Below are 27,601 nucleotides of genomic sequence, written 5' to 3'. Positions count from 1 at the left end.
AGATGCCCAAACACTTGACTTTCCCTTGCCTAATCGTCTACAATCCAACATTGTGTCTACTACAGTCGATCACGGATATATCAAACACAGATATATCAAATTATTCGCTATTTCGAACAGTTGAAAAATCCACTTGAATTTCCCACACGAAAGTATGAGACCGCTGCATTGGCATATCAACTACCGCACTGCAAGGCATCAGCTATACGAACACTGCACTGAGGCTCAGAAAATGCATTTTTACTAGGAAATATTCATCAACTTTCAGCCGCGATCTAAGAAGTTCTGATGCTTTTTTGCGCGCAGGGGACGAAAAGGTGGTGTCATTCTACCGCACTGATCTAGTTTGTTGCGCGGCGCTTGTGAGTGCACCCCAAGTGCACAGGTATGTCTGATGCGCGACCTCTCATCTCGCGGGCATAGTGTATTTAAAAACGTGGCTGGTCCCCCATATAGGAATTGGTATAACACGAAAGTAAATAGTGTCTTTGCAGATGTAGTTGAGCACTTATTGTGGATTATTTCAGCAACAGAAACAAGTTCCAAAGACAGATTAGGATTGACAAGCAGCTCGACACTTGCAGCGCACACCTTAAGCAGAAAGCACACACGAAATTAGCACACACAGGACAAGCACCAACTAACAACTGTCACAGCTTGACACATAAAAGGCGCAGTTCAAACCGAAAGGAAGACGTGCGAAACGGGCGCACAAGATACACAGGATAAGCGCGACCAGCTGTCCCGATTTTTCCTGCGCCGTGTGTCAGCAGCACACTCCTTTCGTAAATGCGGCCGTGAAAAAGTCCGAAGTGATGTTAGTTCTTTCCCAAATTAAGAGTCTGATAAGCACGCGCGCAGTAGAGACCACGCTCCGTGGAGACGACGACCTTAGAGCGCCCCAACGTGAGCCTGTCACACAATCTCGCATCTACTAACAAAAATGCACTGAAGTTTCGATGCTCTGAAGACAGCCAAATGGTTTATAAACAGTGAAATGATGTATTGAATAGCTTGCCGTTAGCATACCAGACAACGTACGCTTTGTGGCAAGTGGTTAGCGCCGCACAATGAGAATAGAGAGGTTGCTGGTACAATTCTGTGCAACAAATTCTTGCGTTCTCTTAGTCCTCTTAGTCCTCTTAGTCTCCTCTTAGTCCTCTTAGGGGCGAAGCTCCTCTTAGTCTAACCTTTTCCTACGTCAGGCGTAACCGGCAAGATGGACAAACCAACAGACACATGAACAGACATATGGATAGACACATGGACAGACAAAAACATGGACTCAGACACACAGACAGACAGACGCTTCACCCCACATATTGTGATTCACTCTATGGATATGCTGTGATTTTTTAGGGACGAAGCTCCTTACACCGTGGGTCGTACGTCCTGTGTCATCATAGTAGCCACCTATCGTTTAGTCCTTCGAATGTCTGCTGGATGGCGATACTGGTGTATGATGAATATACGATGAAAAGATGTGAGATGGCGGTACTTGGAGTGTTCACTAGATGGACAGACGAATGCTTCGCCCCCCTCATCATCATTCACTCCGTGGATATGCCGTCATTGTTTTTCTTTGCATTCTCTTTGTAATACTTCTCAACGTCACTTCCATGACAAAAGTACGTCAGCGAAGCCGTGGTGGACCGCTGCAGAAAACACTTTTATGTTAAAAAGACCAATTGCAGAGGACACCAAATGAGAATGCGAAGTGACACGGTGATCTCGTTGCAATGTTTACACTTTCTTGTTTGTTAGCCCTCAACGGCGTGCGAGTCTGAAAAGCATGGCCTTTGAGATGCACCTTGTGACTTATTTTTAGTGTTTTCGGTTTTAAAGCATGTTTCAAAGGCTGTGCTTTTTTCAGCTTTCCGTATCGAACCAGCTGAAATCAGCAGATGCCACTTACAAAGCCACAAGTGACATCAATATCGCCAACATGTCGATGGCGGGATCTCGGCATTTTCTTTCGCATCTTGTGGACTTGTCTACTTGTCACCTTGTTCGTGATAAATTTTCATTTGGGAGTTAAACTAAACGTTCACCCACACGTTGCGATAAGAATGATGACTGACGCTGGGAGCGACGTCCCGTAAAGCACTATCCTTAACTTTCCTTGCGGGCCAGGCGATGACTTTGGGTGCGCCATGACTGCTTAGAACGGCGTACGGTGCCTCAGTGAATTCTGCGACTTATTGTTTCTGGGCACTATCTTGGAGAGTGAGGAATTTTATCAGTGGGGATGATGATGTAGCTCTTTCTGACTGCATCAATGCTGAGATCATAGCTTCCATTGTTGGTGCCACGAAAGTGTACCCGTGCGGTCATGAAAATGCCAACTCAACACTTTCGCTGCCGCCGCTAACCAACCTTTTGCCGGGGTTCAAGGCTTGCATCAGCGTTCTGTGTCAATCAACGCTGTTTTGGCCCAAAGAGCTGTATTCGCTTATTTGAAAAGCTTCAGCGATAATGAGGATAACTGGAACTTGACGAGGCACAAGAAGCATGACAAGCTTAGGGACTGTTTTCCTGCAAAATAAAGTACAGTAACTTGTAGTTCCCACATTGTCCTTTGTTATACTGTAAGTGAATCATTATCTTAGCACTAGTAACGATTTGCGAGGGCTGAAATTCTTTAAGGGAGAGTTATTTCCTTAACCTCCACTAGCTTGGCGTCTCTCATAATCATATTGTGGTTTTGGGACGTTAAACCCCACAAATCAATCATAACCTCCACTAGCTTTTACACTAGCTAAGGAGGGAAGGTGTTGAGGTTCGGAAAAGGTCCCCTCGATGATTCGAGTGCTCGGTGGCAATGAGAAGGAAGAGACGTAGTCCGGTGAAGAGACGCTTCATTGCAGCACTCGGGCGTCTGCCCGGGTCCAAGCTTGAACTTTTGATCTTCATTTTACATTCAAACACCCTCTTTTCAACCCTTGGTTGAATAAAGGGTTTCCACACAAGTCAATAACACGTGCAGGCTCGGGTCGCAACAACCAATCGCAAAAACACTTTCATAACACTTTCATTGATAAAAACCACCTTACGAAATACAACACGAGAGGGGATAGGTTCTTAGCATGTCACACTCTCTCCCATGTCAGGCCGTGCTGGCCTCCATCAGTAGCTGTTCGAGCTCCATCAGCTCTCTCATTAAACGTTGCTTCATAGAAGCCTCCTTAAGAGCGGTGAGTACACCGTCAGGCCTTGTGCGCTGATTAGCAGTGCATGCGACAGCGAGGCGCCCTGCCACCTTAACAACACTCGGTAATGACGTACGGCAGGGGAGGATTAGCTCGTCTGCGTGCCGCAACCGTGTCTCGGTTAGCCCAGTAGTCGCGTCCCAGGGACATTCTCATTGGCACTTGTGCATGCCAACAATGAATTAAACTCAAACGACTGCGCATGACGTGATTTTTGCCTGACGCGCTTCCAAGTAAGCTTCCCCTTTCTAGTCCCAAACAGAGGCGACTTTGATGGCTTCGCTCGTGAACTGTGTAATCGATGGAGTCTCCCGTGCGCGGGTCTTCCGCATTCGCCTTTGCGGAGCCGATCGGCATCGTTAGTTGATGGGTTGGGAACTCCACTCTGCAGCAGCCGCATCAGCTGCACTACACACAACTCGCCGCCAATGATTGCCTTATACTAAGTAGGGGTATGGTAGGGTAAATGACATATGTCAGTTTTTAGCGTAATTTCATAGAAACGGCTGCAAGTATTCACATAAAATTTTACGTGCTCACAAAAAATGCCACTGGGCATCAGGTGACACTGTTTTTTATGCCCAAGTTGCTTATCCTTCATGGCCCACTCCCAAATTTTAAGGGGGGTTCACTTATTCAATGTACCTTTTCTATACAAGTACTGGAAGGAATGTAAACGTACGTACTCAGCCGTGTTGTTGTAGAGACTCATAGGTTACATCTAAACAAAAAAAATACTATTTTTCAAAAAACTCCTGTAAACAAAATAAAAATACTGCTTGCACAACCCCACGAAGGGTGCGTATTGTGTAATTTTTTTTTACAGCCTCACTTTTTATGAAATGAGCATTCTTTTTCAGTTAAGATTGTTTTTAACTTGTTCTAGCTCACGCATACAAAGTTTCATCGAAATCGATTCAGTTTTTTTGAGAAAAAGTACATTGAAATTGAACAATTTACAAAAAACGGAATTTAAGAAAAACTAAGTTTTATGTGTGCACCCTGCTTACGCCACAGGGCGTGTGGCACACTTCAGCGCAGCTTTTAAACCCCTTGGAGCGGCCGCTCAACCACAGGCTTCCACAAATTTGTTCCTCAGAGTGCAGAGAATTTTTGGGTGTAGAAATTGCAAATTCAATTTTTTCGGGGGTTTATCCTGTCATACCTTCTTAATTAGGCTCTATATTATCGCATTCCTTTCCTCAAGTTTTGTTATCGCCCCGTTACACTATGTTCAGCGCAAACTGCGTCTACAGTGTTAGAGAAGCTGCAAGATTGTAGTAGATCATTTTGTTAAGATTACGCCCCCTTCGTGAACCTTTCAGATTACTCTGGAACCTACGTCGCCGCTAGTGATAACGCTAGAATGTTCGATGGCAAGTGTATAAATGCCGACACATTTCACCGCTTGTCAGTTGATTGACTGCCGACACTCTGTTCGCCGCTATCAGCGCCAGTGTCTTACTATCCTTTTGCGTCGCCACGAGCTCGTCCAGAATAAACAGTTTCTTCTTCCACATGGAGCCTGCTCCTTTGGTTCAGGTCCCGACCCCGTGACATCTGGTGGAGGTGCTGCTTCGTTCATGTACCAGACAGCCCCGTCAAGCCATGAACCCAGCCCACGTCGCGAAGAAGATAGTAACGCTAGCCACGAGCACCGAACAAGCCGCAGGCAACAGGGTTTACCTCCGGAGTACAAGCCTCTGCAAGACAAGGCTCGGAAGACCAAGGCCATGACCTCGACCAAGGCAACGATGACGACTGCTGCACCTCAGCCCCCGATCGTGATGGAGCAGCCAAGAGAACCACCATTTTTCCATGGGTCATCATTTGAAGTCCCGGAGACCTGGCTAGACACCCAGGACCGAGTGGCCGCCCTCAACAACTGGGACGTGTAAGAGAAGCTCCGTCGCGTCTATTTTTCTCTGAAGACGCAGCAAGGGCGTTGTTCGAGAATCGGGAGTCTGCCCTTCAAACGTGGGATCTTTTCTGCGGTGCATTCCTCCAAATGTTCAAAGTGTTGCTTGGAAAGAGAAGGCTGCTGCGTTGCTGGAGACCCAGGTGCAGCTGCCCAATGAAAACATCACTATTGTTACGGAAATGAAGTAAAGAAAGAGGAAGGATACAATCAGTTGAGAGGTGTGCGAGCTTGCCAATCAGCCATTGTGACTCTTGCCTGTGGCTTTTCCTCTGTAAAAACATTTTGTACAGAAGTCACCGACTTCGTAACATGTTGGTGGGGGTGCTGGGTAACCATCAGGCAAAGGAGCTCCGCAGCTGACGTCGCATCGGTTTTCCAGCCATGGCCAATGCTGAGGCCTCCGCATCAACGTCAGCGTCTTCGACGAACACAGCGTCGCAGCCATATTTTTTCACGCCACTTAAGGATCCCGGTACATTCTGCGGGACTGATGCGTTGACGTTGACGATTGGTTGGCCATGTTTGAACGTGTGAGTGTGCCGAACAGATGGGATCCCACACTTCAGTTGGCTAATGTGCTGTTTTACTTGAGAGGCACGGCCAAAGTATGGTATGAAAACAACGAAGAAGAAATCACAAGCTGGGACCAATGCAAAGAAAAGATGCGAGAGGTGTACGACAATACCGCCAGTCGTAAGATCACCGCCAAAAAGGAATTGATCTGCCGTGCCCAATCCCCAACGGAATCATACATTGCATACATTCAGGATGTGCTGACCCTCTGCCGAAAGGCCGAAAACAACATGAAAGAAAGTGACAAGGTCGGGCATGTCCTGAAGGGGATTGCCGACGATGCATTCAATCTCCTGATGTGCAAGGGCTGTTCCACCGTGGATGCGATCATCAAACAGTGTCGTCAGTTTGAGCAAGTGAAAAGTCACCGCATTCTGCAAACATTCCCCCGACTTCGAAACACCGCTGCAACATTGACTTGCAAGGACCAGTCTGACCACAACGTTCGTCGCCGCCTAGAGACCTGACACGCATTGTTCGTCGCAAATTTTATTTATTTATTTATTTAATACATACTGCAGACCACAGTTGTGGTCCTGGCAGGACGAGCACTTGAATAGCACAATAATACAAAAATAGCAAAAGGGACAAAAAATTAAACGGCGGACATTGCATTGTCAATCCAACACACAATTAACAACACTAACAAAAAATGGGGCTATACAGTATCTAATAAGTATGGCTCAGCAATGGAATTCCATTCAGCCACGGTACGCGGGAAAAATGAAAATTTAAAAGTATCGCTATGCGCTTGGTATGGTGTTAGCGATCTAGGGTTATGGTGCCGCGTGTGTTTTGTGGTCAGGGCGGATATATACAGGGAGGGGTCGATAGCCAATTCATGTTTAGTAAGTGAGCAGAGGAAATCGAGACGAAATTTTTGTCTTCTTAACTGAAGGTTGGGAATGTTATTGGCAATCATTAATTCAGAGGGAGAATCCGTGCGACGAAATTTTGAAAAAATGAACCTGACAGCTTTCGTCTGAATCTTTTCCAATTTATCGATGTTATTTTTGGTATACGGGTCCCATACTACAGCAGCATACTCAAGTTTTGGTCTAACGTATGAATGATAGCAAAGAAGTTTAACACTTGGAGGCGAATTACGAAGTTTGTGTCTCAAGAAACACAGTTTTCGAAAAGCGGAGGAACAGATGTTTTCTATGTGCAAGTTCCAGGAAAGATTACTAGTGAACGTTACGCCTAAGTATTCGAAGCTGTTGACTTGGTTCACCGCGCATGATCCCAGTGTGTACTGAAATTGGAATGGAGATTTTTTGCACGTTATGCGGAGGGAAACAGTTTTCTCTGCGTTGACAACCATGCCCCAATCCCTGCACCAACTGTATATATTGTCCAGGTTTGTGTTAAGTTCTATTTGATCTTGCATGCTGGAATTGGAAGCAATGGCGCCCTCGGCGTTCTATTCGCGCAGTACCCATACCACTCCTGTTACTGTTACTCTTGTTGAAGCCATCGTGCGCCAAGAGCTTGAACACATCGGAGTGAATTCCATGTGCCATGTCACCGTGCCCAAAGCCAGCGAATAACCTTTCGCGATGCCCTCACCCAACCGACGGTTTTCTCCACGTACCCGCAACCCGGCTGAGTGACGAACTGCAGATGACTGCCCTATATGTTTCAACTGCCACCGCGTTGGACATAGTGCTCGTTACTGCGGCAACACATGGTCGTCGGCACCTCATGCAAGGACCCATACGACCCGTTTCGCCGGTACCACCTGCACCTTTTCACCTGCCAAAGAGCCCAATGCTGTTGACCAATCTCAGAACACTGGGTACAGCCGCTCACCTTGACTACGTGGGCACCAGCCTCGTTCGCCCCAAATACGCCACCCATCATCCCGTTTACCGCTTCTCGTCCCCAGTGGCTTCCGGCCGCATCATCTCGGAAAACTGAGAATTGCAGCCCCCGGTGGTGGTGCTGCATTGACGACTTCCGCAGCAAATCCTCTCTCTGTTCCCACCAGACGAAGTGTAATAGACGTTGAAGTAGACGGTGTATCTGTACAGGCACTTGTGGACACTGGCGCAAGCATTGCGGTCATGAGTTCAAGCTTACGCACACGTTTAAAGAAAGTTCTGACACCAGCGGCTGCACAAATGCTCCATGTGACCGATGGCGGCACGCCGATGGTTCTCGGTCTGTGCACTGCCCGCTTAAGTATAAAGGACCACACTACTTCTGTCATTTTAGCCGTGATTGACCACTGCCCTTATGACGTTATCTTAGGCCTGGACTTCTTTTTGAATCATTCTGCTCTTACTGATTGTGCTACCGGCGTCCTTCAGCTAGAGCTGCCTCAGATAGTCGCTGAACCCCACACTGCCCCGACGTGCCTGTGCTCTCTTCAGGATGTACGACTGTCACCTCAGGCAGCCACCTACGTCATTTTGACCGCACAGCCACAGGTTCCCGATGGTCAATATGTCCTCCTTCCTTTCGCAGACGTCCTTTTGAGCCGCAACATCGCCATTCCCCACACGCTTGTGACTGCCACTGACAACTGTACCTCGCTCCCACTTCTCAATTTCAGCTAGTGCCCTCAAGTGCTTCCTCGTGACATGTTCTTGGCCAGCGTATCTAATGCTGACGAATTCGAAATAGCAGCTCTCACCACCGAGATTGATTTACTTCAGTATCCTGTAGATAACAGCGCCTGTTCTCTGCCAAATAATTTCTCGAAGATGATTGCACCAGACCTCAATCCTGCGCAAGCCAACGACATCCATCGCCTTCTCGTGTCTTATACCGACATTTTTGATTTCGACGACAGACCTCTAGGGCAAACATCCTGTGTTCAGCACCCTGTAAACACTGGTGACTCCAGTCCTATTCGCCGATGCCTCTATCGTGTCTCCCACACTGAGCGCAGAGTTATCCAAGCGGAAGTTGACAAAATGCTCAACAAAAGTGCAATAGAACCATTAAGTAGTCCTTAACCCTCCCCTGTCTTCCTTGTGAAGGAAAAGGACGGTACCTGGCGCTTCTGCGTTGACTATTGCCACCTCAACAAGATCACACGTTAGACTGCTTGCACGGCGCTACATACTTCTCACCTGTTGATCTTCGGTACGGCTACTGGTAGATTTCTGTCGATGAGATGGACCGCAAGAAGATGACCTTCATTACACTGGATGGCTTATACAAGTTTAAGGTCATGCCCTTTGGACTATGTAGTGGCCCTGCCACATTCTAACGAATGATAGATTCTCTTCTGCATGGTTATAAGTGGTCTACTTGTCTCTGTTATCTAGACGATGTGACAGTCTTTTAATCTACTTTCGATAGCCACCTGACTGGTCTCGCTGCAATCTTCGCAGTCTTCAGAACAGCTGGGGTGCAACTCAGCTCCAAGAACTGCCAATTTGGCCGCCGTCAGATTACCATTCTGGGCCATCTTGTAAACGACGATGGTGTTCAACCAGATCCCGAAAAGATCCTTGCCGTCCGTAGTTTTCCGGAGCCTCTTTCTGCCTCCGATGTCTGGAGCTTTATCGGCTTATTTTCCTACTTTCGTCTTTTTGTGAAAAAATTCGCCGACGTTTCCAGGACACTCACAGACTTGCTGAAGAAGGATACCACATTCTCATGGGGCCCTGAGCAGGCTCAAGGGTTCACCACTTTCATCGGCTACTTAACTACACCCCCCATACTTGCCCACTTTAAACCTTCTGCTGCCACAGAAGATCGCACGACGCCAGTGGCCACGGTATTGGCGCAGTTCTCGCTCAGCGGCACGACAGCAGACAGTGTGTGATAGCTTACGCCAGTCGCCTGCTTTTTCTCCCTGAGAGGAATTATTCCATCACAGAGAGGGAGTGTTTAGCTTTAGTTTGGGCCGTCGCCAATTATATATTTATACGATCGCATATTCTCAGTCGTTACGGACCACCATGCCCTCTCCTGGCTGACTTCTCTGAAGGACCCGACTAGACGTCTGGGTCGCTGGGCTCTGACGCTCCAGGAATTTTCGTTTAGCATCAGCTACAACTCTGGCCGTTTGCACAAAAATGCAGACTGTCTTTCTCATCATCCGGTGGATCCTCCTGGTCACGTTGCGACTGACCTGGAGAGCAGCATAATGGCGTTTACTAACATCAGCAATATGCGCATTGAACAACGACGGGATGAGTCAGTGCGCACTATTGTGGACGCCATCCAGTCTGACAGCCATGACGCTGAATCCCGTATGTTCGTGCTGCATGACGGCATCCTCTACCGTCGCAACGTCAGCACTGAAGGCCCTGAGCTTCTGCTTGTTATTGCTCGTCATCTACGGCCTGCCATACTTGAACAATTTCACGACGCACTATCAGCGGGACACCTCGGTGTTTCCTACACATACAACCGCAAGCGACGTCGGTTTTTCTGGCCAGGACTGTACCGCAGCGTGCGTCAATATGTCGCCACTTGCGACCTTTGCCAGCACCGGAAAAGACCTTTTTTGCTGCCAGCTGGATATCTTCACCCCATTGAACTCCCCTCTGAACCATTTCATTGCGTGGGACTCGACCTTCTTGGCTTTTTCCCGACGACGATATTGTGAAATAAATGAATCACCGTTGCCACAGATTATGCGACCCGCTACGCGATAACAAAGGCCATGCCAACCATTTGCGCCACTGACGTCGCAGATTTTCTTCTTCATAACATCATCTTACACCACGGTGCATCTCGACAGCTGCTTACGGACCACGGCCGCTCTTTCTTGTCTAAAGTTGTCGGTGACCTGCTTCGATCGTGTGCTACAGCACATAAGCTATCTACCGCCCACCATCCACAAACTAATGGCCGAACTGAACATCTCAACCGCACGCTCACAGAGATGCTTTCGATGTAAGTCTCCGAAGATCATCGTGACTGGGACACCACGTTGACCTATGTGACTTTCGCATGTAATTCCTTTCGACATGACACCATGGAATTCTCACCTTTTTATCTGTTGTATGGTCGCGACCCCATAATGCCATTTGAAACCACTTTACCTCTCAAGCCATCTGCTTCCGATTACGATTGCGAAGCCATTGATCGGGCTTACATTGCTGGTCAAGTTGCCCAGTCTCGTCTCACCAGGCCACAGGATATGCAAAAAGCCCGCTACGACCACCGGCATCGTAATATAACGTTTGACCCAGGTGACCGCGTGCTTCTCTCGTCACCGTGTCGCCGTGTAGGTCTCTGAAAAACTTTTGTCCGCATACACAGGACCCTATTTAGTCTTACGTCAAGTTAGCAACGTCAACTGCGAGATAGCGCCATTGCACTCCAATACGTCACCAAGTTCGTGACTTGCTGACATTGTCCATGTTTCGTGCCTCAAGCCCTACTTCTGTCACACTTCTCCTGACTCGCGCAGAGACGGCGCTTCAGCGCCCGGGGGTCCTGTTACGGAAATGAAGTAAAGGAAGAGGAAAGACACGATCAGCTGAGAGGTGCGCAAGCTTGCCAATCAGCCATTGAGACTCTTGCCTGTGGCTTTTCCACTGCAAAAACATTTTGTACAGAAGTCACTGACTCCGTAACACTATTTTCACAGAAGAAATGACCCACCTCTTCCGACACGCTGACACCGACATGTCCGAGGAGCACAAGGTCCGTCTGCTTATGCGAGGAGTCAAGCAAAAACTCTTTGCCGGGATGATCAGAAACCCTCCCCAAGACGGTCGCCGAATTTCGTTTCGGAAGCATCTGCGATAGAGAAGACGCTCGAAATGCGGACACGGCAATACAACCGTACCTTCTCCCCTACAAGCTATGCCGACATCTAAGTGCTACGAACTGCCGACTTGCGTAAGACGATCCGAGTGATCTTACAAATAGAGTTGCGAAAATTTCTTTCTTCAGTGCAGCCGCCCGTGCACTCCATCACAAATGTCGTATGCCAGGAGATCCAGCAATCAATGGGCGTTCCTCAGCCTACAGAGCTGCAGCTGCAAGTAATGAGCTATGCTGTTGCAGCCTGCCGTCCGCCCCTCCTCCACGCCCGCGCCCACGCCAGGACACCGCCCCATCACACTTCCGTCTACAGACACCACAGCTGCCACCGCCACCACCACCGATGTCCTACCACTCGCCAGCGGGACAGCGCAGCCCACCGAGGAAAACCGATGTTTGGCGTGCACCTGACAACCGCCCGCTCTGCTACCACTGCGGCGAGGCCAGACACACCTACCTTCGTTGCCAGTACCGACAGATGGGCCTATGAGGCTTCAACATCAACAAGCCGTGTCCACAAGTTGGTGAACGACCGCATGACATCGCCAACTACCTCGCAACAGCGCAGTCGACACCCCGACAACCTTACACTACACCTGCCCTGCTCAGGGCCGATCTCCGAGCCCTTACCCGAGCCCTTATCCGGAAAACTAAGGACAGCAACCGAAGAAGTGCGGTTGCTGTATGACGAACTACTGAAGATCTTCCACTGCCGGCACCGCTGCCGCTGCAACGAAATTAAAAGCATCCGCCACAAGACGAAAAGGGTCCTAACTTCGAACCTTTGCAACATGAATATGTCACGACGCATTGTGAAAGCAGCGGAATAAATAAGCACAGCCATGATCCGATGCCACGACCCAGCTGCAATGCACGACAGCGAACCAGTAACCTCAACGTAATATTTGACAGCCAGCTCGTCACTGCTCTCGTCGATACTGAAGCCGACTATTTCGTCGTGAGTAGGCCTTTCGCGACGAAGTTGAAAAAAGTGAGCCCTGCATGGCAAGGCTCCAAAATTCGGACCACTGGAGGTCACTTAACGCCGACTGGAGTATGCACAGCAAAAGTCACCATCAGTAACCAGACTTATCTTGCGAGCTTTGTAATCTTACGAAATTGCTCCAGGGATGTGATACTTGGAATGGACTTTCTAAGTCAACACGGCGCTGTTATCGACCTGAGGTCTGATTCAATCACACTAACCTTGGAAAACACGCTTTGGACCCCTGCAACGCCAAGGAATCACAGATTGAATGTGCTAGAAGAGCAGGTCACCGTGTCATCTCTGTCTAGCGTAGCCATTTTCGTTGGCACTAAAAAAGTCGAAACCTTGAAAGCGTCATCGAGGGTTATCAGCACCTTCATATGAACTGTCAGACTTGTGTCACAAGGGGCATAGCTGAGCTGCGTGATGGTAAAGCAATTGTGGCACTTACAAACTTCAGTCACGAATACAGGCATCTCAACCATGGTACGACGGTCACCTACATCGAGGAATTTGAGGAGGCCAGCAATTCATTCACCCTCTTCGATGCTGCTGATACTGCTTCGATGAATCGAGGTGCCGAACTAAATTTTGACGTCAACCCGAGTCTTTCGAAGTGGAAGCAAGACCAGCTCAAGTCTCTGCTTTTGCGATTCAAGGACTGCTTCTCGTCATCATCGAGAATTCAACAAACCTTGGCCGCAAAACATCGCACCATAACAAAAAAAAGTGCCCGACCAGTTCGACAAAACCTGTACCGAGTCATGACGCGCGAATGCGACGGCGTAAAGAAACAGGTGAACGAAATGTTACGTGACGACATTATTCAGCCGTCCAAGAGTCCATAGGCATCACTCATGATATTAGTGAAGAAGGACGGGACCCTACGTTCTTGCGTCGATTACTGCTGCCTGAACAAAATCACCAAAAAGGTCGTTTGCCCTCTTCCACGTATAGATGACGCCCTGGACCGACTCCACAGCGCGAAATGATGTCAAAAGCATTGCTCAGGGACAGTCGCTTACCAGGCTAGATGAGGAGAAGAACTAAGACAGATGAACAACAGCAGATAAAGAACAATGGTGCAGTCTATGACCAGCGAACCTTAAGTGCATCTTGGAGGTCCATCGGCGCTGCAGACCTTCTATAAAAGGACCAACCGCAGTCATGCAGCCCGTCTCGCTCTTATTACCAAACGCTTCTTTGCCGGCACTCAAGGACAGCATCCAGGCCTTGTCGGTGGCCCAAGGGCACGCAAATCGTAGCAGCTCCAAAACAAATTTGCGCACGACCTCCTGTTGCCCGGGAACGGCCTTCAACCTTCCTGTGGCAACAGAAACTCGCTTAGGATTACATCGGCACCTCAGCTGCTGAGAGGGGCTGTCATGGCGCCCTCTAACAAGGATCCAGTCGCAGTGAGCACAGTTACGACCCCATACGCCACATGCAGATCACATGAAAGCGCTACAGAACTTTCCTACAGCCTCACGCGGCTTCGCGTCGTGGTCAATGCCCTGGCATCGCTCGCTGACCTCTGCGCTGTGTTTTTTGGCTTTTCGAGCACTGTACTCCATCGATGCTGTGTTGGCCACAATTGCCTCGCAAGACCATGAAGAAAGCTTACTCGAGAGCCGCAGAGAGCTCTAATATACCTTCGCGGTGCTCTCATACCAACTCAGCTGCAGGGCGTCATAATTCTTAGGAGTTTCGTCTCCCATATCATTATCACTGGCCGCCTTGGAACTACCAGAGTTCAATAGATTTCAGGACGACGCCGACGACTTGGTGGGAACCATAAATGGTCTAGGTGCTGGTGAGGTGAGGACGGACCAAGAGAAATGGTACGTGGCCACTGACGACTTTCGTAACGGTGCCACGGCATGGCACCGGTACGAGGGCATAAGTCAGAAGTCCTGGACGGGGTGGAACGCAAAGCTTATAGCTGCTTTCCGACGGAAGCACTTCCTCCCTGCTGCCACCGCCCAGTCCAACCGAAGTGTTACTGACAATGAAGCACTGACGGGGCACATCGTCGAGGCTATAGCTAAACACTGCAGCTTACCGTCAGGAAGTATAGAAACTACCACTAATGCAAACACCAGACTCGGATTATTCTCACAGCCAGTACAGAAAAAGGACCTCCCACCTAGTTTCGGTGGACGGATTAACGACGTTACACTACCCCATGCGCGACATCGAGCCACTCAATACTGAACGCGGCTGCTTCCTATGATACAAGTTCGCCTCGACTGAATCAGCGAGCTTACGGCTGTTGTTCAAACTGGAGCTCTGCGTACTACACTACATCGTCGCCATGGCCCACTCGCCCTCCAGCCTTGGTCCGAGGCACCTTTGCTTTGCTGCATCGTTGGTGGCGTGTTACCTGTCAGTGCGCTGTATCTGCAGATACACACCAAAGCTAGGAGCGAATTCCTTGCCGCCGTTCTCGCCCTTGAGGACTGGAACGTGGACATGGTTTTGGGAGCTGATTACCTTTTGTCTGGGGAAGTTCTGCTCACCATAGATAGTGGCCAAGTGAAGCTCCACTGCTTGACATCAAGCATTTTCTTTGCTCCGAGTTCCCCAGTTGAAAGACTGCAGTCACAGAAGTCTAGCGATGAGGGCATCCTGAGAAATCAGCAGGAGAGAGATCTGTCCACTTCACGGCAGTCATTGGCCAAATATGCGAGTGCTTCACTCAATAATTTCATGGCTACCGACGACACATTTATGAAAAACACGCCTATTTTGACCGAATTTGCCCAATGCGCCTTAGCCGAAGCTAGCGATACACCGCAAGCACATGATACCCGCATCGGCCTATCCGGCATCATCCTGTTGTGCGGATCTGATAGCGATGACGGGCAGGTCAATATGACTTCCAGCTTACCAGCTAAGTGCCATGCCGATCACCATAAGGCAGTCTTCCTCAACAGAGAATACAATGCAGATCAGCCAGACGGCGACCAGCTCGCACGAAACAGCGAAATGACGCCTTTGTACAACCCTGGCGTCTGCGGCATGGTGTACAGCCATGGTGGCGTTCACCTGTATGGACGACACAGTACGGAACCATCAGACAGCAACTTGCTTCTCAGAGACCGTGGAACTTGCGTGTGCGGTGACGGCAGTGCAGGGCTTCCGGCGACAAACGAAGAGGGCCAAGTAACGCAACCTGTCCATACTCATGGGTATACTTCATTAGACAAGAATTTGCCTGCTCTCCTAGTAAGCAAGACACAACGACTGGCCTGGTAAAGTCAATGGCGTCCACCAGAGCCATTGTCTCCCGACTTTGAAAGAAAGACATAACGACCGGCACGACATAGTCAACGGCGTCCACCAGAGCCGTCATTGCCAGACTTTCAAAGCAAGAAGCACTGGGGCCATGACCGGCTTGTGCGAGGCAGCCAATGCCGCCCGCCAGAGGCATTGGTTCTATCTATGATGATTCATAGCCCAGGTCTTCAATATTTGCACCTTTGAAGAGATGACGACCGCCAAAGAAGGCCCAGCTTTGGCAGGACTGCATGCACGCAGTATGGTTGAGTGTAATGATGTCAAAATCAGTGCTCAGGCACGGGTGCATACCCAGCTAGATGAGGAGAAGAACGAAGGCAGATGAAAAACAGCTGGCCTGCCGCAAGGGTGTCTTTTGTGTCTTCCTTTATAATATGCATATTTTGTATTTCGAATTATCGATATATCTAACCATTTTGCGATCATCTTTGAATTTGATATATCCGAGATCGAGTGTATACAACACCGTGCCTAACCTAATTGTCTACTATACAATATATGTGGACTTGGTAGCATTGACCAGAAGACAATACTCATCCCTACTTTTCTTGTAGTGCAAATATCACAGTTTTCACTGCTGTGGCTTCACTACGAATACTATGAGTATGACCACAAATGCACCTGTGAGTGGATCAAATGAAAAACGTTGTGTGTAACATATAAACGAGTCAATCAGGAAAAAAACATTTTTTTCATGATGGCAAGAGTATATAGTGGGTTCGTGGCAGTTGTGTAGCTAGTTTCATCATTACTAGTGCGTGCCGAAGGATTTGGGCTAAATAAAAGACGAGCTTTGATCCCAACGCTCGAACCGCCCTACTGGCCGTACCATTTGCGATGCAAGACGACAACCTCAATGCGTGCCATGACGAACCATCTTTCGGGCATCTAGGGTTCACGCGTACTCTGGCTCGTATCCGTCGCAAATACTACTGGCCCGAACTGTCCCGTACCCTCAAGCCACGGCCGCTCTATCTCTCCTCGTGGGTGCGGCCTGCTGAGTCGTTTCCCGAACAAAGAGCGCGGGTGAAAGCAAAAGCTCACTGACCTGCCACGGTGGGATTTCAAGGGTGCTGCACATTGGCGAGGGAATCGCACGTCCGCCTGCCTGCACCGACCCACGAAGGCGTATTTACACTCATTCTCCCAATATTGTGAAGATTGTATCCTGCCAACGTTCGCCCAGCATGCGATGTCATTTGTTTTTCCAGACTGCTGTTATCAAGAAGCTACTGAGTCCATTTCTGGCCAAATGGGTGGAGCTCTTAGCTGCTGGCTAGAACCCATACTACATTTTTGGAAACCACTTTTTCCCAAAGCCCTCAGTTTGTGAAATTTGGTAACATTACCGGAATAAGTTATGCGTATGTGAGACTTTTGAGAAAGAAGCATTATGAGTAACTGTCTGATTCACATCTTACCTACGTATATGTCGTGGAAATAAATATGTCCCTACATGCAAGTAAATGCGCTCAGTATTGTAATTGACCTTTTGAGGAGCGTGGAAACGGTCCCATCAGATCAATGTCGACCTTTTCAAAAGGAAAACCGGGAGGCTTTACGGGTTGAACGTGACCGACTGGACCCGAGGTGGGCCGCTTGTGGCTCTCTGACACTGCGTACAGCTGGCCACGCAGTTTTGAATTGTCTTGCTCATTTTTGGCCAATAGAACCGCTCTTTCGTGCGACTAGGTGCTTGTACGGTTCCTAGATGGCCAGAGGTAAGGTCACCATGCATGAGACGCAGAACAGACGTTTGGAGGGACGCAGGAACAACCAGCAGAAAGCGGGCGCTTGTCGTGGACAAGTTTCTCTGATAAAGAAGACCATTTTGGACGAAAAATCGGCCTTCGCTTATTGACTTTCTTGCTCCAGGGAAGAGAGCTTTCAAGCTTGGGTCATTACGCTGTTCAGCGGCGAAAGTCATGGCATCGGGAAAGCCAGACGACAAAGAAGCCATAAGGTGGTCAAATTTATCGGCTACACAATCTGTCATCGGCAGCGACATCCTGGAGAGGCAATCCACATCAGTGTGTAGACGGCCAGTCTTGTATGAAATGGTGAAGACATATTCTTGCAAACGAATGGCCCATCGTGCGGGGCAGCTGGATAGGTCACGAAGGTTGACCAGCCAACACAGGGAATGGTGATCTGTGACGATAGTGAACGGGCGACCACAGATGTAAGAGCGAAACCATTGCACGACAAAGACTACCGCTAGGCATTCCTGTTGGGTCACTGAGTAGTTGCGTTCAGGCTTGCTTAAAGAATGACTTGGGTGTGCCACGACGTGTTCCTTCTTACAAGAATGCTGAATGAGAGCGGCGCCGATACTGATGCCACTTGCGTCTGTGTGAATTTTCATGGGCGACGAAGGATTGAAGTGCCGAAGTATTGATTGCGAAGTTAATGGTGAAAAGCGGCATCACACTTGGAGGTCCACTGAAACGGGCTGTTTTTGCGTAGAAGGTTCGTCAGGGGTGAACGACATTCGCAAACCTGGGTACGAACCGGCGGAAATACGAGTAGAGCCTGATGAAGCTACGCAGTTGTTTCACAGATTTAGGACGCTCGAACAATTCAACGTTTGCTGTCTTTTGTAGGTCAGGTCTAATGCCATCTTTGTCGACGAGATGTCCCAACACCAATGTCTGTCGCTCGATAAAGTGGCACTTTTCTTAATTCCACACAAGGCCAGCATTTCCAACGCAGTTGAGCACGAGGTCTAGGCGAGTGTTGTGCTCCTCAAATGTACGTCCAATAGGCGGAAATGTTGTAGGCCCGTGTGCTCAGATTTGGGTGCACGTTAAAGAACCCCAGGTGGTCTAAACTTCCGGAGCCCTCCACTACGGCACCTCTCATAATCATATAGTGGTTTTGGGACGTTAAACCCCACATATAAATCAAATCATATCAATCATCAAACGTACGTCCGAAAATTACGACATCGTCAAGGTAAAACATGCATATATGCCATTTTAAACCACGCAATATAGAGTCCGTAAATCTTTCGAATGTCGCAGGAGCATTACATAATCTGAATGGCATAACGTTGAACTCGTAAAGTCAGTCGGTCGTAACGAATGCAGTCTTTTCTTTGTCAGCTACATGCATCGGAATTTGCCAGTAACCTGACCTCAGGTAAACAGATGAAAAGTAGGACGGGAATGCAGGCAGTCTAGAGCGTCATTGATACGCGGCAGTGGATAAACGTCTTTCTTGGTAACAGAATTGAGTCGGCGGTAGTCAACGCAAAATCTCCACGTACCATCCTTTTTCCTCACTAGAATGACAGGAGCAGCCCACGGACTTGCCGATTCCTGTATTATTCCCTTTTCCAGCATTTCTTGGACTTGCTCGTTGATGATCTTGCGCTCCGATGGTGCCACTCGATAAGGTTTCTGCCTAATGGGATGCGCCGACTCGGCGTCGATCTGATGACGTATTCGGGACGCTGGAATTAAGGGCCTTCAGCTGTTTTTAGAAAAATCGAACACTTTCGAGTGCTTTGATAGAACGTGGAGCAGTGTATGACATTTGCTTTGGTCAAGTGACTTGCTGACCATTTGCAGCAGTTGGGCTTCCTCTGAATCTTGTGAGCCTAGATGTTCATTTTGGCATGTAGCATCAACAAGCGCAACCAGCGTCGTAGATAATTCGGGTCTAAATACTGCAAGTTTCATGCCGCCTGGAAAAACTGCAGGCTCCATGGAACTGTTTATTGTCCACACACCTGCCCATCCATCAACAACTGACACTATACAATGATGAATGAGGATGTTCTTTGTCAGGCATGCCGAGGGAATCGGTTCGAGCGTGGCGCCAAACGTGCCACAGTTGTTACTGGAACATGTCACGGGAACACACACAGCAGAAAATGCAGGAACGACTGTGTCCACGGAGACTAAAAAGATGCATTCATCCGGACAGGAATTTTCCAAGAGCGCAATCGGGAAAGTACCATGTGTGGAAAGGTGCCCAATTCTGCAGTCTACAGTTGTCCCACACTCACACAAGAAGTCGATACCCAAGATAACGTCATGTGCAGACCTCGGAATAACCGCAAACTCTGTGCAAAACACCTTGCCACACAGCGAGACATCCACAGTACAATATCCCACCGGACACAACGCGTCACCACTTACACAACGAAATGTCACACCATGGTTCAGGCAAAACATCACTTTAGGTCCTAGCAGGTTCATAAAATATACACTCATCAGTGAGACTGTCGTGCCTGTATCCACAAGTGCCATAGTACTCACTTTATCGACAACTACATGAACTTTGTTCCTCAAAGACGTTTTCACATGAATGCGCGTGCGTTTTTTTTCTCCATCTACCCCCTCTTTCTTGCCCCTATTTCCCCGCCCCCAGCGCTGGGTAGCAAACCAGATGCCAATATCTGGTTAACCTCCCAGCCTTTCCTTTCTGTCTCTCTCTCTCTTGTTTTTCAAAATAAATGCTGACGGGGATATATCTGTAGACAAACCTTGTGATCTGACGGCCTCACCCCCACTGGCCACACTGACTAGTTTTCCGGCGGCAGTGTTCGTGCCCCTCGCCGTCGCGACTGCGATCGTGGAGCACGTGGAGCTGGTGGTGGCGTCAAACTTCGATCAGACGCCGGCAAGGGGTAGCGTGACCCGGTAGGTGCGCATCGTTTCCGTGACGTGGAGAGCGGATGGTAGAAAGGTTGGTGAAACATGTACGAAGACTGTCGCTGATATGGGCGGTGGTCACAAAAATGTGCGATGTCACCCGGGACGCCACAGTTGTAGCACACCGGAACTGGTCGAGGGGCACGTGGTTGCTCAGAGTAACGACTCCTATCGGAAGGCATGGGATAATGGTGCCGCCCTTCAGGGGTGCTGTAGGCAGGCGATGTTGGGCAAACAGGCGGGCAAAAACTTCATTCGTAGTTTGGAGGTGGTTGACGTGGGAATGCAGCCTGCCCTGTGCCTTGATATTCATAAGCGTCTGTTGCGTTGATTGATGGTTGCCATGTTGGAAGAGAAAGAGGAGTCCGCACACGTTCTGGTTCGCTTGCGTATGCATCCTGAAAATTGCTGGGGCGATGATAGGTCTGCTGACATCGAAGCGGCTCTTCTCTGACGATCTGCCATATGGTCAAAGCAAGGTCGTTAGGCGGCACTGTTTAAACACTAGCCACAGTGGGGAACGTTGGACAGGCGGCCGAATTTCGGAGCTTCTGAAAAATTCATCGCATCTTGAGGGATGCAAAGGTGCAACAGTGCATCATCACGTCGGACATGGAGTTCAAGCAGTCTTTCCCAATTAAGAAATTCTACACGTCTTCAGCTATACTTTTGAAGAACGTGTCCAACCTTGTCTTCTTCAGACATCCTTGCATTCGCGATCTTGCACAGCTTCAAGATTTCTTCGATGTACGTCGTACATGTTTGTTTCTCCTGGAAGCTGTGCCCTCTTGAGACAATATCTGCTCCGCACGTTTTTTTCTTTGCATCAGAATCACTGGAACACTTCTGCACTTCTTCAACAAAACGTTCCCAAGTTGTGAACAGGTTCTCGTGGTTCTCGTACCACATGAGGGCAGTATCAGTTAACGAGAATACAACATGATTGAGCTGTTCGTTCGAGACCCAGCTATTGCTTCTGCTCACCTGCTTGTAGTTCTTGAGCCACCTGTCGACGTCTTCTCCTGAGGTTTTGCCGAAGTTTGGTGGCATTCTGTAGTACGGCACGGAACCCATCGGAGTTGGCCTCGAAGTGTTGGATGGCTGCTCTTGGGCCATTACGATCAGCGAAGGTGGGAGTCCGGCGAGGCGGCAGCTGCGACGAAGTCCTGGTAGTGAAGCTCCCGTCTTTGGGTTCGTCCTACCCAGCACCTTCCACCAAATTGTTACGTAAGGTAAGATAACCTTAGGGGGTTTTTAATGGGCACTGAGTCCGCAATCAAAGTAGAAGCAACGTCGTCTTCCTTCTCCACCCACGCTTCCCTTGTTTTTTCTGGCAGTGACACTTCATATCAATACTAATAATAATAATAATAATCTAAATATTAACACCTCGCGTTTTAGTTCCACAACCACAATAAGATTTTGAGCCACGCCGTAGAGGGGGGGAGGGCTTAAGATTTTTCCCACCATCTGGAGTTGAAAATATCCTTAGCATCTGCAGCACACGGACTTTAACAGGTGCGGCTGAGATAGTCTTTTTTCCTGTGCTCGTCGTATTGTTTGCCTTAATATGTGTTGCTCAGTCATCGAGCACTAGTCGAGTTAAAGTAATGCAGCTTATTCATGAGAGCATGACAAAGAACTGATCAGATACACGTGGCGCACTTAGCTGAAGGGAGCTTTGGGAGAAACAGCTGTGTCGCTAGGGAGCCTTCATGTGCGCGCGTCACTTCCCCACGTCTCACTGATAGCTAGCGCCATAGCCGATGCGACAGGTTGAAATGGAACTAGCACTCTCACAGGCGGGGAGGAGCATTTGGTGGGCCACACCAAAGGGGGAGTTTGAGCAGCCGTGGTCAAGCACTACGTCAAAACCTGCCAAGACTGCCAGTGTCGCAAAACTCGGCCCATGAAACCTGCTGGTCTTTTACACCCTGTAGAGCCACCACGAGCACTGTTTCAACAAGTTGGCATTGATCTGCTAGGCCAATTTCCGAAATATTCAGCGGGTAATCGCTGGATGATAATTGCGACGAACTATTTAACCCGTTACTACCAAACACAGTACTTCAACACGGTACGGCAAGCGATGTCGCGGACTTTTTCATTCATGCTGTCGTTTTCTGCCATAGTGCACCGGCTGTGGTTCTAACCGACAGAGGCACAACGTTCACGGCCCAACTGCTGGAAGAAGTGATGACATTCAGCGGCACCGTACATCGCCGGACGACCACTTACCATCCGCGAGCTAATGACTCAATAAGACCATCACAGACATGATTTCCATATATGTCGAGGTGGACCATAGGAGCTGGGACAGTGTCCTCCCTTTCGTAACTTTCTTATATAACACCATCGTGCAAGAAACTACAGGATTTACAGTTTTTACCTTTCGTATATAACATCGTTGTGCAAGAAACTACAGGATTTACACCTTTTTGCCTGCTTCAGGGCCGCGAAGTTACTACGATGTTAGACGCCGTGCTTTTACTTGATGCCTCTACAACCACCACCAAAAATACTGACCGGTATGCGCAGCGCGCTGAAGAAGCCCAACAACTGGCTCACTTGCGTATTCGTTCCCAGCAACAATGTGATGCTCACAGGTACAAGCTCCGCCACGGAGAAGTCACCTACCACCCCGGAAAAAAGTATGTATGGCTCTGGAGTCCTGTATGCCAACGCGGCTGCTCTGATAAACTCTTGCGTCATTATTTCGGCCCTTTCAGCATTCTTCAGCGCCTCAGAGATGTCAGCTATGAAGTTATCGCAGAGTGCAGCCTGCAGTCCTCCCGTAGTGGTACACAGCTAGACACGTAGGCAAGATAAAGCCGCATTACTCACGCTGAAGACTTGCTCTTGCCTAAATACACCTGAAGGCTTTTGGAGAGGAGGAGTGATGGCACGGGCATGTAGTGGGTTTGTGGATGTTGCACGGCTAGTTTCATCATTACTTGCGCATTCCGAAGGATTCGGGCTGGAGAAAACACGAGGACGAACTCGTGCTGCTCGGTCGGAACTGTTCCAGTGTTTGCCGCAATGTTATGACTTGTATTTATTTTATTACCGTGACCATATATACATGTAATACATAAAGAAAACACACTTAACGCAGAAACATTTTTGCACGACTGAAACATCAGATCCATATTTTTTATTAGAGCCACAGCACGAATTCAAGATACAAAAAAAACAGTTGCAAACAGAGCAGCCACCCAACTGTAACTGTGATTTTTATTGTTGTTCAACTCGTACAGTGAAACCTCGTTAAACCGTACCCGCGTAAACAGTAGTTTCGTTTTAAAAGTAGTGAAGTCAAATCCCTGACTCAGAGGCCATTGAACATAATGCATCTTGTATCCACATAAGTCGTGCCAGCTTATCGCGTATGTATCGGTTAATAAGTAGTTTTTCCAATTTTCGTTGTGCACTCGCTGCGGCATGTCGTCCCCCACTGGGCGTCCCGACAGAACAGCAAGCCCCAGAGATCGAAACACGCCTCACTTGTTTGTGTTGATGATGATGGCGGCTGTGTTGGTGAGCGCCATCTCTAGGATTTTTCTGCAACAAGAAGCACTCGACCGGCTAGGCTTCTGGTGTTGTCAATGCGATGGCGCTTTGCACAAACACGCAAACATGGTGTGCGCTTGCTTTGCTTTCTTTGGCGCCGTGCATAGGTGTTCTCTGGTTGATCCGGGCCGTACAGCTCTCGCGTCTTTTTTCATGTGTTATGAATATGTGCTTGTGTGTATGTGTGCTTGTCCTTGGACAACCTGACGGCTGTGAAGCTGGCGTTTCTGCCACCAAACACAACAGCGATTGCCCAGCCCTTGGACCAAGGCATCATTCGAGCTTTGAAACAGCTCTACAAGAAGAATCTGCTGTGCAGACTTCTTCTCGCCATTAAATGTGGCAAATTATTCTCCATCGACCTGACTGGTGCGATTCACCTGCTCGAATACTCGTGGCGGCAGGTTGAAGCAACGACAGTTCAAAATTGCTTCAAGCGTGCTGGCTTCAGTGTGTGTGCGGGCGACGCAGATGACGCCAGTGACACCATCGACCAGACTTCAGGCATTGAGACGAAGCTTGCAAAACTCTGCAAGCTGAAGTGCTGGAGCGGCAGGGTGTTACGGAAGGCATTTCCTTCCCCGACTTCAGAGACTCAGACAGCAATGAGCAGACGTCTCCGGACATGTCCGACGAAGCCATAGCTGTCTCGGTTGTCGAAGTATCCCCAAATGACAGTGATGAGGACGACATGGAAAGCGACAACACGGGTGATCCAGGTCCGACAGTGGCCAAAGCTGCGCATTGCGTCAGCGTCATGCGGGTATTTGCCGAGAACAGAGGGCTGGCAGAAAAGCTGGCTCACAGCATAAGTGAGTTTGAGGCTGCTATCGTTGCTGCTAGGCTGCCACGTCGTCAAATGAACATTACAGACTGTGTCACGCGAAGATGATAAATTACTGCACGTTTTTTGTTCTTTCATCGCACTCCCTGAAGGTTTCTTTTTTTGACAACTAAGTGAGCGACCTGACGCTATTTCGGTTAAGCAGTACTATCGTTTAGTACGTACTTCTTACGAGCTCTGGCCAACTACGGTTTAACGAGGTTTCACTGTATATATAAGTGCTGCCTCTGACAAGCAAATTATAGCTGTAGTTTATTGCCTCTGTTGTGTGAGAATGCTTTGCTCTGTTTATGTTGAATTTGCGCTGCGGTTCCCATTTCATGTTCAACCAAGCAGACCAGCTACTAAGCATCTTTTCATGCTTAGTGTGTATCTTGTTCAAACCAAGCTGCCAAAATAAAAGTTCCTTTCCTTCTGTTGTCTGACATGTCCCTCCACTTCCTGAGGGTGTCCATTAAGGGCTAAGTTTACTAATGTAAACGGAATGCCTGCTATACACAACCGATATAATTCAGCAGAAAATGGTTGCAAATGTTTTATTTACTTGAAAGGCTAAATGAAAACTGAAATACTTAACATCCCAAAGGATCACAGTGACTTTTGTGCTATTTCCCGCATCTTGACTGAGTATACTGCGCAGGAGGACCCTCCAATCCAGATGATTGGCAAGCCCGCTAAGATAGAATTTGCTGCCCATCATGCATTTCACAAATCTAGACTACAAACTTTGTCAAGATTTTGACCTTGGCATGAAATCGAGAGTATTAAAAGGAAGAGGTGCTGCGGTTCTTTCAAAATTGAGCAAAAGTATGCTTGAAAAGAGAGGAAGCTTGAACGAAAGGAACTAGAAGACAAACTCAAGGCAAAACAAGACGAAGCATTTTACAATTAATTTTGGCGCAAGTCCCAAAGAATGTTAGGCTAGCAAGAAAGAGGCCACAGGAGGATTCGATAGAATTTACAGATCATCATTATCACAAGAAGATTGAAGAGTGGACTAGAGATGAAAATCTTGATAGCCCTAAGAACAGTCAAGTAATAAGTGGAAAAAAGGAAGCGAACTCGTACGTGGCAGATGGCAGTAGTTATTCAGTGAGCAGCGAATGTTGAGGAGACACAGATCTGGGCCCAAAGTAAACGCTCACGAACCAGCCAGTCCTAAAAGAGAGAGATACTAGCTCCTCACAGATGGTTATGCCCACAGAAACAAGTACAGAACGTCTGCGAAAGATGGCCTTGTGAATGTGTGAGAGGATGAGTGATTGGCACAGTCATGCTGTTAACCACGTCAAATGAAAGAAAAAAAATACCCATTGCGGTTTGGTTCTGGGTATCCAGGCGCCAACAGTGTTTTGCTAATGATTAAATGAGGACACGCAGGTGGGGTGCTTTCTAGAAAAAGTTGTTTCGATGAGGCATTTTATGTAGAAAGACCAAGAAGAAAAGACAATAGCTGTACAGGCATTCGTGAGGGGTAATCAGTAAAAAGACGCAGATAAAGAGGTCATAGTATTTAAATAAAAAGTATGCACATAGCAGTGCATTTGTGTGCCGATAGAATGATTTTATGAAAGAAGTGAACGTTCGGCAAGTGCAGTCCGTCTCAAGAATGGGGTGCTCAGCAAACACTGAACGGAGAAAGGAATGCAACGCAGACTTTAATGTATTTGAGCAGCTCAGGGAGCAGCAATAATGCTGTTTTAGAGCAGACCTGGCACAGTAAAAGGGGAGTTTTGGAGCAATGCAAACTACTTGTGGAGAAGCTGTCTAGGGTCAAAGATCATCGTCAATCGAAATTATTTCCTGTTAAAAATCATTTTGTTCCCTAAACATTCAGTACTAATGAGCTTACTAGACTTACCACCCACAAGTGTGTGTGTTTTCATCATTAAACATCACGGCTGACAGAGAACTTGGAGAAAACAAAGGACAAGCGATTCTTATCTCGTTTTCATAACTGCTTGATAATTGCAGTGCACTCTATTTTGCAGAAGTTTATTATCCCCACGCTAATTAAACACACTTCTCTGCTCATCTGTGCCAGGTCTACAGTGGAATGAGGACGAGCAATTGACACGGCGAATCCGGGCACACAGTACAGCGAGCTGCCTGGCAGCGATGGCAGCATGGGCCCCGCGCTGCACACAACTAACAAGGAGATGATTGTGTCCCCACAGATTTATCACATTAATTATTTAGTATTTATTTATTATAATGTATTACACATATTTATCGCAAAATACTCATAGTGTTTGTTCTCTCGCTATCACCGTCGCTGCGTATCTCAGACCCTGTAATAGTTTCGAAATGCTCCACTGTGCACTATAAAACGATCGTGCGACAGTGCCAGCCTAGCAGTTTTTTCGCACTTTAGGAAAAAAAAACAATTTTTCTGGGGGGCAACCACTGATGTGGTACCGTATTTCTTAATTGGTGGCTTTATCTTGCGTCATGAGATGCACACTTGTACTTATTGTAGTGAAGAAGAGGGGCCTCAGCGGCATTTCTCTGCGCCTCAGGGGCATCGCCATCAGCATAAGCTCGAGCTTGCTGCACTTGGCGAGACGCTGCTGATTGCTTCTCCTTCTACATTCTGCTCTGCAAACAAACCCCGTTACAAATGGTGGAGTCTGTTGGGTTTCGATAACCCTCGAGCTTCGGAATCGAATTTTATGGTCCATTACGCCTACTGACGCAAGCGCCGCTCCAACTCCTCTGACGGCATCGCCTACTGTCCTCTGCGCCGCTTCTCTGCGTCGACGAGATGCCTCAGTTTTCTCAGGTACAGAAGACAAG

The 27,601-nt window shown here is 48.3% G+C and overlaps 1 protein-coding gene across 1 annotated transcript in view; it reads right to left on the bottom strand.

Annotated features, from left to right (window-relative positions):
- LOC119173585 (decapping and exoribonuclease protein) overlaps positions 1-27,601 on the bottom strand; it is a 224,770-nt gene that overhangs the window by 155,148 nt on the left and 42,021 nt on the right. The window lies entirely within an intron of this gene.

This window comes from Rhipicephalus microplus, chromosome 5 (genome assembly GCF_043290135.1).
Source record: "Rhipicephalus microplus isolate Deutch F79 chromosome 5, USDA_Rmic, whole genome shotgun sequence".
In the NCBI taxonomy this organism is placed as follows: domain Eukaryota; kingdom Metazoa; phylum Arthropoda; class Arachnida; order Ixodida; family Ixodidae; genus Rhipicephalus; species Rhipicephalus microplus.
Note: the sequence above shows the minus strand (reverse complement) of the source record. Positions and strands in the feature narration are given on the sequence as shown.